The sequence below is a fragment of the Manduca sexta genome, chromosome 25 (genome assembly GCF_014839805.1).
Source record: "Manduca sexta isolate Smith_Timp_Sample1 chromosome 25, JHU_Msex_v1.0, whole genome shotgun sequence".
Lineage (NCBI taxonomy): Eukaryota > Metazoa > Arthropoda > Insecta > Lepidoptera > Sphingidae > Manduca > Manduca sexta.
The window spans coordinates 14974361-14989321 of record NC_051139.1 but is presented as its reverse complement, the minus strand read 5'-3'; the positions used below and the strand labels follow the sequence as shown (position 1 = coordinate 14989321).

The following is a 14961-nucleotide window of genomic DNA, read 5'->3' as shown; positions in this document are numbered from 1 at the left end:
CGTACCCATTTATGTACGGCGAAAATATTTCAAAATCCTTTCGCGTTGCTTTATAGTATGAGAGATAAATTAAACAGTCCAGGACAAAGGGTATCCACATGGATTAAACCTTATTTGGAGTATTATAATAGCATTGCTATGAAATACTGGGCACATATATGGACGAGCTTTAGCATTCGTTCGGGTTAACGACATACGGAATGAAATAAGGACCTTTGTTAACACTATCCACAATTTCTATTAAAACATACTTAACTCTATTTAGTGAAAAAAAAACAAAATGCAATATCAATTCTGGTTCGAATTATAGTTGTAACAAATGTGTTTAAAGAACATTAAGGCGCTTTAACATTAAAGCTTCAAAGTAAAAAAGAAGTCAACTCACATAATACTGTCCTAAAGTCCTAACAACACAATCGAACCGCACACGAGGCGACAAAGCATAAAACCAGGGGCCTTATTCTCTATCACGCACGTTATTTTAACAGTGCGTAACAAGCACGTAACACAACGCATCATGTTTAGGACTACAGAAATTTGTCTTACAGAATACCATTCCACGCACATTTCTCGAAGATAACATGACACGGCCGCGTTACGCGTTTACACTATCATACAGAATAAGGGCCCTGACGTGTATTAGACAAGAACGTGTCATTTCATTAGGGAGATGTCGCCGCTAACTACATTCGCCCGGGTGGCTCTACCGCCCCCTGCCCATTATGCTAATCAAGTAAACGGAATTTAATCACAGCGGTACTAACTTATTCATGGCTGAGTTTAACTATTGCAAATATTTGTTATGTACATACTTAGGGTTGTTTAAATAGTTTCAGTTATTGACGGAGTATTAAATGTCCTCCCTTCTTAGTTCGCGTTAGTTCCTATGAATTGACAAAGGGCTGACGATTCCTCTGGAGCGGCTGTTGCCGAGTTCTAATAGTTCTTATTATAAACTGAACTATAGCTGTGTGAGTATTCATGAGCGATGTCCATTTACCACAAAGTCAGTCACGAACTCATCCTTAACTTTAACTCAAAACAGCATAGCAACACAGACTATAAAAGATATAAGCGAACAAAAATATAACAATAGTATTAACCTAACTTCTTCGTAAAACAACGCTGAATATTTTCTGCACATGTTGTTCCGAAGTTGTATTATTTGTTTTTATATCATTTTTATCTCATCTGACACAGAAGCGATGAGAATCGATCCGCGGTATGGAATTTCCAGCAGGGCACTTGTAGTTTAATAGTTTGCGGTTATATCGTGTTTCCATCAGGCCGGTCTCAAGGTGCGGGCCGAGCCGTGGTAACTCTATAACACGAAATCGATACAGGACGCCCAAATTCGATTCCACCACCTGTATCCAGCCATCCCGCCCCACTTTCTCTTCGGCCTGTTCATTTATATTTCAACGGGCCGGATCGCTTTGAAGATCGAATATCAATTAACATCGTTCAAGTTTTCCAAGTCTTTAATTATAAATCTAATGGAGATTGATGGAATGAATTTCGGCGAGCTATGAATGTCGGGTCAAGGTCAAACGTGACAGGGTCATTTCTTATTCCTAGGCATTCCTATCTCGGAATCCATTTCAATGACTTATGAAATGAAAGCGACTCGGAATGGTTTGTTTCCAGAACGAACAAGTCATTACGTTTGCATTTACTTTGCACGACAATCTCATCTAGTCGATCGCGTCTGGACAATTTCATCTAGATTGTCCTTTGTGTGAATGTATGTGTTGTATACCGGAATGAGTGTATAACCATACAACTATTGTATTATACTTGGAAAATCACTATAAACCAATAACATCAGTCTTAAGACGTTGAAAGAGGCAAACATTATATCGACGGCCGTTAAGCTGTAAAGAGCTCTGCAGTGTTCAGGACTAATAACAGTAATGAAGAATACACCGTGTCCATTATATACCTACACTTATTAGAGACAAATTAGAGTTCTCAGAGATTGTTGTGATGTTAGATATACACAGAGTTATCAGAATTTGTGTTGCTATATATGTGCGCAATCATTAACCCCAGAATGGCCTCAGCATGAAAAATATTTTATGAAAATTCAATCAAAATAAAAACCGGTTTACACCGGTTCTGACGAGAAAACTCACGGCCGTAGTTGAAACACACCGCCAGACCATACAGACGGAAACGTGCGCCGTTTCAACTTTTAAATTTCCGTTTTCTTTACTCGAACACAAAAGAATTATTACTTCGTGGGAAAAAATGCGCAGCTCTGTTGTCGAGCTCCGGGTAGTACGTTCCGATTTATGATATTCCGCAAAATCCAGATTTGTTTTGTGATGTACCGAATACAGAAACCGTAGGCGGATAACAATAGCACACATTGTTGGAAATATGTCTTTAAATATGGTGATACAAGGTTATCAAAAAAGCTTTTTATTGTTACGAGAAGGTATATTTTTCTTGAAATGGAAAGATTTTATATAAAAATCCCTAGAAATACAATATGTGCTATTTTAAAAATAGAAGCAGACAATTTTTATCACTCAAATATACAAATATTTATCTTCACTATTTTCAAACGTCCAATTTGCAAAAGTGCCGTTCATTTTTACGTCAAAATGCCAATGGAAGAGTCTCGTTTCGCTTATTTTTTCAAAAATATTACTAGCCGTGCGATTCATTGAAAAGATAACAAATTACTTTAGAACCGGTGAGACGATATCACGAAAACGCACTCGACGATATTTCATTTATTCAACAATATTCTCACTTCACGACAGTGATAATGCAGTAGAATCTATCTACCTTCAGTAGGAAAATAGAGTCAATCATGATTTAGTAGTTATTAGTAATTTAGTAAGTTAGTTACTAAGTTTCGCGCAGAATGTGCCTTTTTACTACCGCCCAACTTTCATGGGGGGAGGGGGGCGACTGAGCGGTTATGTTGAGGTCACAGTGCCTAACAACCCGACGTTGAGTCGCCAGAAAAAATGTCGCAGGGCCGAGTCTTACTAGATATCGGACCCCGTATTACCATAGACTAATATATAATACTGGAAACGTATTACCCCGTATAACCCCTACTGATCACTATGGTTGCATTAATAAAAATGTCTACACGTAATGCCACAGTTGCTACAATACTTGCACTGTTGTAAGTACGGTAGAAAACACACACATTAACACAAACACGCACTCGCGCACACACACAGATCACGCTTCTATTCCCGAAGAAGTAGGCAAGCCGCCTACGCGGCCAAGGTACTACCGGGGCACCCACTGTTTTGCCGTGTGTATTAAGTCCCATGATAACAGGGAGTGAGCCTATCGCCATATCGGTCATAAATTCCAGACTTCGGGCTCATACTGAGCAAAAAATAATACTTTGTCCAAACTGAGATTCGAATCCGACGCCCCAGAGCAATTGCCATACCGCGCAGGCAATACAACTACGCCATTGAGGCATTCACTCTAGAACGCTGAGTCAAAAATATTAAAATCATAACTCGTCTTTTACTGTTCACCTCTAAGACATGAGTGCCTACTCGAAATAGATGACCGATAAAATAAACATTAGCAACATATCTAAAAGCCAACAGCACGTTCAACCATCAAACAATAATTCACTGTACAAAAATCTAACCTTCCATGTGAAAACGGATCAGAACGACTATCTGGTAATCCCACATGAAAAGGTTCGCGCGTCAAAGGAAAGTATTTCATCGCGAATACGTTATTACTGTACGAAATCCGAAGGTCGCGTCGGCATACGTAAATATTCTGCATATTGTGATATCGTTTCGTCTCAATCAGTCCAACCAAACCATTCGGCAAAAAGTTTATACGTGGAGCATTGGAAATACGTTTTCAAAACTAGAAATATCTCTACAATATAGCTGGCAAGTTAAGTTAAATCATTACGAATAGATCTATTATAAATTAATTTAATAAAGTTAAGCACGTAGAATTTCAGTTAATAAAAAAAAGTTTGGTGCGACTGCATTGCCTTGAACAGGGAAAAAAATAAAAACAGATTTTCTGTCCGCCTCTCTGGGCATCATCAGTATCGCTATTGATGGTGAAATTTGATTAGGAAAAAAATACACATTTTTTGACCGTTTCTCTGGACATTATAATCAATAGTCGCTATTGGTGGTGAAATGTCATAGTTAATTGGCTATGAGATAATAAATACATATAACTAATGGAAGCTTCTCCTCATCTCCGAATAGGTCAGAGCGGCAGCATTGGTGAGTGATAACCACCGTTGCATCCAAGCGGCACATCCGACGCGCGACGGCAACGCGATGATTACGTAGATACCGGCATGGCCGGCGCCGACTCCGCCGGAGCACCGGCTAATCGGATTGCCAACCATCCGTCCTGCTGACTTGCGGTGACAACCCTCGTCGATCGATATGGATATTTCTAGATATTTGGTGTGTTACTCACACTGACATGTTTTTTTATTTTATGAAGAGTTTACCCTCGGTTTGGCAAAGTAAAAAAAATTATAGTTTTAAATAAATCCGAAAAATTAAATAGTTGTATAATCACACTTCAACACTAGATAGTTTTGGCAAGGAAACAACTTTTAATCATGACCAAACGCCCTTTAAACCAAGGATATTCCTTCAAATTATGTAAAAATAATATCAATATAATTAATATCATGATTTTCAAATGTCTTTTCATTCTAACTTAACTTCTTTCTGGTAACAGATACTAACTTAGCTAAGGCGTGTAGTGGTGACCGATACTCAATAGGGGAATAAATTCGCCCCTTATGTCAATGTAATATATTAATAAATATATCATAAAATTATTTAATTTTAAATCTAGGACATAGTTGCGGTTGCAGATTGCTGACGCCACTGTCCACTGACAGGCCTAAGTGACGAAACAATATATGAGCATATTATATCATGAGGCAAAAATGTACATAGTAGTTCAGAATATATGTAAACAACTCGTTATAAAATAAACCTCTAGAATAATAAACCGTAATGCACAAGCACATTGTTCAAAAACCCTTGCAGGAAATTGAAGTTGTCGGTGGAAAAACTGCAGGCTTATAATGGAGTACGTGGAAACACGCTTGACATTAGGTAGTTTGCTTTTTTCATAAGGTCAAGGGCTATTTTTTGTTCGCTGTTATATGCAGTACTGATAGAAAGCAGGTTTTAATCTAGAACTCTATTAGGTGTTGGTGGAATCGTGCATATATCTATAAAAATGGATCCCTCTTTCCCTTGGTCACGCCATCACGCGTGAACGACTGGAACGATTTCACTATTTTTTGTTGTTGTTGTGTTTGTTATTGTCAGGAGAAGGATCTAATGAAAGAAAAAATTAAGGAAGTTGAGCGGAACGTTAGAAAATTTAAGAAAAGTTAATTTCAGCGATTGGCAGAATGCGCGCTGCAAATTCATAGTTAAGACGGGACAACGTCTGTCGGGTCAACTAGTAAGTATATATTTTTTATTGCTATCAATGTCGAGATGATTTTGCTGTTTACCTTATGGTAAGCCATATGACCGCCCATAAACAGTACAAACACCATCCAACACCTTGAAATACAAAGTATTGTTTGGTATTTCACTGCGCTGGCCATCCTGAGACGTGAGATGTTAAGTCTCATTATGTCCAGTAGTTACAATGGCCACAATGTCCTTCGAACCGGAGCACAACAGTGACGACACACTACTGCTTGGCGGTAGAAATAGACACTGCGGTGGTACCTACCCCGACGGACTCTCACATATGACAGACCTACTTACTACCAGTACCAGTAATACCTATAAAATAAATCTGTTTTATTGTAAAATAAAAGTATGGATTAATTAAATGTAAAATACAACAACATCTAATGTTATTAATTAAATAAAACAATGCTGTAACTATCAGGAATAAGCTATTGTTCCATATTCGGAGGCTCTTAGGTACCGACCTTTGTTCTATTTCTTAAGGAATCCCAGTACAATGGGAAAATAAAATCAAATTTTATTTTTTAGCTTTAACATAAAATGTATTGAGCGGCGGTACTTTTTTTATTTTTGACCTTTTGATTAGCGGTGTCAGACCTATAAATGCGATTAAATTTCGTCAGACTCCTTCATCAATCATCAGCCAGCTGACTTTACATTACACTTTTCCCCTCAGGGCAGTGCATTCGGCATACCTGACTTTTACATCTTATATTTTTAAGTACAACTAATGACAAAAACCTTTTATTAAACGAAATATAAGAGACATTTTAACATTTACGCTGCTAAAAATTCGACAGGGTTGCCATCATTTGGGCACTTATAGGGTAACGATAAAGGAAAGTATTCACATTATTTATATTCATGGTCACACTAGCGACCCTGCCTTGATTGGAGTTTTTTCGATTTACTCAACCGCCCGCACCGTTCCATTATACATTCTTATAACGATTTCACTCGACTGTGAATTTTGATTTATATTATTTGGATTGCAAACGTTGAATTATGCCCTCATTTTGGATATTATGATTCTTGAAGATATTTTATTTTAATCTTTATTTCGCGGAACGTTACTTGAATACTCTTTCCGTGAATCGTATTTTCGAGTGATAAATGCGATAGTTAGTGAATATATCTGGATGTTTATTAGAAGTAAAGGCTGACACCATTTAACGGCTTTAGAATTCTAATAGACTGGTGCGAGAAATGTTCGTCAATACACCCGTCGAGGTGATGTAAAGGGTCTCTCCTAAAAAAGATATGTCAATCTTCATTTTAAACGTAAAAAGGGGCAATATTATGTGAGCGTCCCAAATACATTTCGTACAAAAAACCTGGTTTCTTTCCAGTGAGGCTTTAATAGAAAAATTTAATACTATAGTGTGTCAAAATCACCCTACCATGCTTCCCCGTAATCAATAAAACCTCGACATTATACTTATTTACGCGCGCAAAACTGAAACTTTAGACTCGCACACGATCCTAAAATTAGTGAACTTAAATACAATAACATTAGTCAAACCAATTTGGAAAACAACACGAAAACATCAACAGGTGTCAGTTACACTATATTCGGGCGAGACGTTTGTTTACGAAAAGGAACAATAATAAAAGGTGATTCCGATTACGGCGGACATTTTGCCGTCGGCCACGTTCACATACGGCCAAATATAGTCGATGGATGATAACGGATTTATCTGAAAATTAGGATGTAGATTCTTCATACTTTATAATTAAGCGGCGATAGCCTAGTTGGGTGTGGAACGGACTGCCACGACGAATGTCCGCAGGTTCAAATCCCAAGGGCACACACCTCTGAATTTTCTAAAATCATGTGTGTATTCTTTGTGAATTTATCATTCGCTTTAACGGTGAAGGAAAACATCGTGAGGAAACCTGCACATCTGAGAAGTTCTCTATAGGAATTTCGAAGGTGTGTGAAGTCTATCAATCCGCACTAGGCCAGCGTGGTGGACTAAGGCCTAATCCCTCTCAGTAGTAGAGGAGGTCCGTGCTCAGCAGGGGCTCATACAGGGCTGATATTATTATTATACTTTATAATTGTCTTAGAAATAGCTTTATGCATACATTTTCGATTATCGAGACGAAGGAACGCAGAGATACGCAGGACGCTCTGACTTTTCGAAGTTCTGCATTGGTTAACAAATATCGTTCGCTTTCACTGCGAAGAAAAACACTTTGAGAAAATCTACATAACTGAGAATTCTCTATAAGAATGTCGAGAATGTGTGAAGTCTACCAACCCGCATTAGGCCAACGTGGTTGACTAAGGCTTGAACCCTCTCATTATTAAAGGAGGTCTGTGTTTAGCAGTAGCCAGCATAATACAGCGTAGGTATTATTATTCATTATTGTAATAGTAATGGAACTTTATAATTTAGAATAATAAACATAAAGTAAAAATGTTTAAAAAACAGGGATGAAACAACCCTATGAATATGTAGGTACATTTATATTCGCATGCATAATGAGAAAAAATATTCCTATTTAAAAAAGTTGATTCATCACGCGTATTGAAACGGAGCAGCCGCGAAATCCCTGCTCTGATTTTCTATTAAAACATATATTAACCTGAAAACTGAAAAAAAAAACATTGAATTTATAAACCGGCGGAATGCCTCACAGATCGTATTAAAATTCGATCAGTTATGAACGTTTCGGCACTCTTGAAGCTTGAACATCGCGACGACGTCCGCAAAAACCGCATCGATCAATTAGAGATACGGCCCAGTTTCCACGGTTTAACTGATGATCCCAGATATTGTACTCCAATTAGGAGTATTTAATACAAAAACATGTTAAAGTTTGTTGGTAACTTTAGGATATAAATAGCCTATATGATAATGATATTCGAAAAAATATATAGTTCTGCCATAGTGTAACAAATAGATACAAACAGATCCGTGTCTTCAATTGTGTCTTTTTTTTTTATTATTTTTTATACACGCGCAGCGAAGTGATAAAAGTGTGTGCTAATAGCAAAATTATACGACAAATAACAACAAAACAAATACAGTCTTGAATTCATATTTCTAAAGATATTTTAAATATTGTTCGAGCCGTATGCCCAAAATGTAAACCTTCGCGTACGAATTTCAAATACCTTCACATAGTTATGTAAGGAACTCTTGCAATATTTCATGCGTTTAAAGCCGACGGTTCAGGCTACGAAGCTGTAAGCCGTTGTTAAAATTTTACTAAGCCGCGACATATGAACAATTTTATTGGAGCATTTAATTATCGCTACGGGCGTGTCGTCGGCGCCAAATGAGCCGCGGTATCGATTTGGCATTTGTTACTAGTTGCTTAGGACGTCGGCCAAAACTCTCATTTGGCTAGACCAGTTCCTTGTATCACAGCCGGCAAACAACTTAACCATTAAAGCATCGGAATGTTTGCCGGCAAACATGACAGCTACATGACATTTACGTGTGTCACGGGAATATAACCTTATATACTACATAACAAGGTTATTTTTCCGTGGGGGAGGGGGAGTTTTTGTATGTTAGTGTATAGTGGCGAAGGCAATATAACCTGATTTCTATCGGCCTCTCTTTATGTAAAATGTATAGGTAATTATCATCAGAACGATTTGGAGACCGCATTCGTGCATATTAGTACCTATATTTCTGTCGGCTTCCCTTTCAGAAAATTCCCCTTTTCGCCTCTAATGTAACTACATTAAGGTCCAAAAATACTGACCATGCATTAGTTTGGTCCAATTATTTGCAGCTATTATACTTGAAACGATTCGTGTGCGTCGGAACGTGCCAAGTTCAGTTCTCTTGTCATTCATACGATGATTTAATTGTTCTAATGGGACTACAAGGAAATAACATTATAATTGAAAGTAATGATACAAGTCCGGGAGTTTCATAGTGTTTATAAACGTTAAGATTCTAGAATAAAGTATTGTTTCATCTATACATATTATAAAACAAAGTACCCTGTCTGTAGGTTATCGATTTTCCCAAAATTAACTAAACAGAAGTTTATGAAATTTGGTGTGAAAGATAGTTTAAGATCCTGGGAAGGTTATAGGCTACTTTCTATCCCGGGAAAATATATAGCGGGACCTTTATCTGCGAAAACGCCTTCACGCGGGCGAAGCCGCGAGCAAAAACTAGTTTAATATAATACACATTTTTTTTTTAAATATGAAGATGTACTTTTACTATTTGACAAGTTTACAAATGTCGTGCAGCAATGGTTCATATGATCACCAATGTTTATAGGCAACTTGGCCCACATATAGAGGCTGAGATCAGTTAAGGGACTTAATTTCACGCAAATTCACTGCAATATCTATGAACTTGTGTAATAGCAATATTCTCATAGTTCCTAACATTAATCCTTAGTATCATCTATTTAAGAAACGTAGCTTATTTTATACATAATCAATATAATGAAATGTTAAATTGGTATCCACTTCTCAAAACCTTTACATATCTACAGTACAAGTTTATACCACGTGTTCGTACACATTATTTACCTAACACCACTATCGATCGTAATAACCGCAATCTATAACCGGATTTATTCCACAGCTGTTTCATTATCACAGCACGGTTGTGGAAGTAATTACGTGCAGGGCCGGGCTAATGTGCTCGCGCGGGGTGTCCGGTGCTCAGTGTCGCGTGTCGAGTGTCTATTAGGTAGTAGTCTCACCGCCGACGAGGAAGCGACGTACTATCCACTATCTCGCTCAAGAACGGTAAGACAGATGAAAGTCTCGAGTGAATAAAAGAGACACATATAAATAATTGAGCGCTGAATGTTCACAATGCCGGCTAGAGTTCTCTAATTTGTCGCAGCGATAAGAGCTCAAAGAGAGAGAGAGAGAGAGAGAGAGAGAGATCAAAGACAATGTTCGTTTAGCGATGAGAAGAATCGTAGTAAGACTTCTGACGGTAATTCTGTACTACGGTGCAAGTAATCGCCCTTCGCACTCGCAAACTCGCTATAGCTCAGTGACAAAACTATTGGAAATATTTACTGACTTATCAATGCTCGCTAACTCGTTTATTGTTTATAGCTCTACTCGCTGCTTATTCATCGTCCGCGATGGGACAAGTACCTTAGAACCACGGAGTGTCTGCGAGCGAGCGCGAGTGTTCAATGGACACTTGGGATTAATGTGTGTAGTGCAACTAACGGACAGGGCAATGCTGTGAAATGAGTATTGGTTTATAATATCCTTTATTGACATCTAACCCACACTATAGCATGTCTTCATCGCTTCCAATGTCTTATATAGTAAGTACGCAGGTAATTAACAATTTGGTTATTTCTTTTTGTGCGGACAGCGACATTGCCGACGGCTTTAGGCTCTCTTAGGGTTATCCTAAGCATATTCTCCCTTCTTAGTGAGACTGTTGGCTCTGATGTCTTCTCATTTATTGCCAAGCCCCCAGTAATGGGCTATCCGCGGGTACGTAGGCCTGGCAAAGGTAACCTTATGCATTTGTGAATTCTGTGTTTTACTTAATATGTAATACATCGTTATGAGTTGTAGTTGGCGGCCGAAATGAGTAACCGCTAACCAAAATTGACATGATTACATATGCACATCAACCATAAAAAGTAAATTGGAGAAGATATATATCAAAATATTTAAATAAATTTTATGTATTTACGACGTAACACAATAAATAACCAAATATGCGTTTAATATCCTTTATATTGTTTACCTACCTAGGATAACGCGTGCATACGAAACCTTACAACCTTATAATAAGGCATTATATATGACCTCAAATATGAGTACTCTTGTTAGTCGGTATACTTAACAGTATATGTATATCTATAACATAAACGCAGAGACCAAACAAACTTCAAAATTGAAGATGCGAAATCCGAGCGTCGCAATCCGATTCACCCATCGTCCATAAAACAATTTGGAGCCCAGTCGTGCGGACGTGGTCAATCTGACACGTACTACCTCGACACACATCGGCGCCATTTGAGGGTTAGCATACCTGTCGATAAATTATACGTTAGGTTAGCCAGCTCTTAACCCTTCATGAACCTAGGCCGAGTAATTTTAGTTTTAGTTCTAGGTTCTTTTGGTCAATCTGATTTGCTAAGTATAATGGCGAAAACGAGAGATACCTTACATACGCAACTTTTTTTTTATACACGCGCGACAAAGTGACCTCTCTGCACCTGATGGTAAGTGGAATTGGGTCCAATAGAATGTCGACTGACGAGAGATGATTACCCATCGACAGTCGACACTATTATGCCGGTCTCTTGGAACCGGTTATACAAAGACTGATCCCGGAACGCGACACCCTTATGTGGGCCACTGTTGCGGGTTTTAACAACTTGTGTGCGATGATCGCTATCCGGGCTAATATAAAATATATCCTACCAACAGCAAACTAGGTAGTGATCATAAGACATGGTCGAAAACATCCCACTAGTCGCGTTCCGAAACCACTCGATGTAAAATCAGTAGACAGTAGCAAAAATTTAGTAAACGTCAAAACTCAACGACTTCATAAGTAAACAATATATAAATCTGCACTACATTTACTAGTTGCGATGTAGCTATCTGCCAGCATAAAAAGAACACTACTAACAAAAGCTACTAAAGCTACTTGCAACAAGCACACGGCACATCTTAAGCGTCGACTCACAAAAGATTCGTAACGACCTCACACCGCACGACAAGGAAAAGTCGGACACAATTGCGTACATATTTCTCTGAAATAGTCGACTCAATTTTATTACGAAAGGTTTCGTCCGTAATGAGCTTGTATTTTCTGTGTATTTGGCTTCTCATTTCTGTGTACGTCGCTGTTTCGGCAACAACGTGACGCAAAACACGCGGATGGGAATCCGTTTGAGAGAGTTGCATTAGTAGGTCTTCTAGTTTGAAATTTGATTTAATGTTTTAAAAGAATCGTTTATCCTTGTTTAGAGTTTCCTCCTTTCAGCCAAAAACGGGTCGACAATATTTTTGGAGACAATTTATGAATGGGACATTGATATTACTATTAATCGAGGAAAAGGTATTGTCCGGCTTTTTAATTTTAGAAAAGATTAATTTTCTTGACTCTGTAAGTAACACCATGTTATTGTTTTATTAATTAACTAATTTTGACGTCACATTGTGGCGTTCGCTATGACTCGATCCAAAACATTGCGGCTGCGGATTGCGGGTCAACAAGGAAAGAAAATCGACTGATTGTTTACATACGTGCGTGCGATAGCTTTACACGCGTATAAAATTCACGCGCGTGGTGCGCATCGGACTTATCCCACAGTTTTACCAGGGAGTCGGGATGATACGGCACCATTCAGCCATCTTAGTGCATCACGATGTCAAGGTATGCCGTCTTGTGTGGACAACGCGAATTTATTCCTCTTTTCTATTTTGAAGGCTTTCAGTGATATTTCCAACATGCCAGCCTGCGCGACTTTCGATCTTCATGTTAATCTAATTGGATTCGGGTTTTTAAATGTTTTCTAAAATAAATTATGAATGTATTCTACAAAATGATATCTATTGACACGAACTCCTGGGCGTATTTACAATTTACATCCATCGTAAACTACAAAGGGATCACGTGCAATGTCGGGTAAACTTTACTAAAATTTGGTGATTCAATTATTTCATTCAATAATTAATATATTATTGCAAAATGTAACAATAAATGACAGTAACTTATATTTTTTAATGAATGTATTTGTTATTTATATTCGCTATTAATGAATGTAAGCATATCTATATTGTCGTCAACATGCGGTATAAAAATAATACCCAGAATCCTATCACAATTGTGCAGTCTGCAATACGATTGTTAATTTAATATTCCATTTTACAAGAACACTAGTTGTGCAAGCATCATCACCATATTTTTAACATATGCGCGACGCGTAGTTGCGAATTGCTTTTTCGCGGATTCTAGCAAAATAAACACGCCGCGTCAGAAATTAATTAAAATTCATACAACGCTAAATAAATACAGGCAGAACGCGTATTCCCCGAGCGCGTGCCGTCATCGGCGTGCGAGCGTCAGGCGAGTGACGACCCGCGTACTGTTCGGTTTAAACTTTAATCCGTTGAGAATTAACGCCGGCCGTTTTCATTTACAGTTTTAAAACATTCTGCAAAGCCTGTTATTTAGGGCTAATAAAGAAGCCTATGTTCATTGTTTTGGAAAATGTACTGGCCGTTTTCATCCCTTATTGATATAAATTCTTAAATAAAAGGAAATGTGCCAACCCTACGCCCAGCTATCTCCGTTCGCTATTGAAACAATATCGATATTTTAAAATCGGAACGCTCGCGGTGCGCGTGGAAGCGTGGAAAATGAAATTTCCCGCTCGAAGGTCGATTGAATTTGTAGAGATTTAATGCGATGCAGAACATCCGCAGGATGCTGGTGACTGATGCAATTACAATGCCGGGTCGCTGGCAGGACGCAACCACTACCTCCTGTGTACACAGGCATCATAAGGGTGCTATAACATAGTTAAAACCCGCGAGTGCCTTTTACTTATTTATTTCGTTTTCTTATACGTTATAAAGGAAAGAAATAGAGTGTCGTATCGTTTTATATCATAAACCTATTGAAATGCAATCAAACCCGAACACCAAATACATTCGCATATCAATACCTCAATGGGATTGTCGCCGTACATCATACATTATTAATGTCTGTCAACATCCAATTTTGGAAGGCGATCGGTAATTCGCACGAACAAAAGACGAGAGCAAGGGCGTTTAGTTAATCACTGGACACTATTACGAACATTCATCTCACGAAGATGATGGACCGCTCCAATTAACCGAAAATGGACGATATATTAGTGTGATCACTCTGATATTATGAGCCTTTTTTGATTAATACAATAACGTGTATTAATACGAAAGATAGAAATAGATTACTAATGACGAATGTAGTAGTTTGATGAAGACCTAGAAAAAGCAGTCAGAGTACGGCGAGTAATTGAAGGAACGAGGGAGATATTGCGGGTTCGTTACCATCCAATATTTTGTAGGAAATTTCATTATTACCACTTAAATATTCAACGAAAACCTGTTTACCTGTTTTCCATAATAATTTCCAGCTAATTAGGTCTTCCGAATTAGGTCACCAAAAAAAAAGTCCAACACATTGTTTAATAATGCTTAACAGTAATACAAGAATAATATAACCCAAACTCAGTATTATTACAACATATTCTCAAGATATATAGACACCAGACGGTATATCTGAAAATGTACCAAAATTATTACGTGATATGAATTATTAAATGAAAGTTTAGAACAACGTTTCAGCGAAAATTACACTTGAATACACGTCTTGTTTTAATAGATGCGACATTTTGGCAGAAATTCTTGCGAGAATATGATATTTAGACCCCAGGGAATTGTGGCATGTTCGTGGAATACCTAACATATTCAATTACATATTTATTACTAGGAGCGGATGGTGCGAGGTTTCGACAT

At 37.9% G+C, this 14961-nt stretch overlaps 1 protein-coding gene across 5 annotated transcripts in view; it reads right to left on the bottom strand.

Annotated features, from left to right (window-relative positions):
• The window catches only part of LOC115441488 (beta-arrestin-1), a 103920-nt gene that overhangs the window by 13063 nt on the left and 75896 nt on the right, over positions 1 to 14961 (bottom strand). The window lies entirely within an intron of this gene.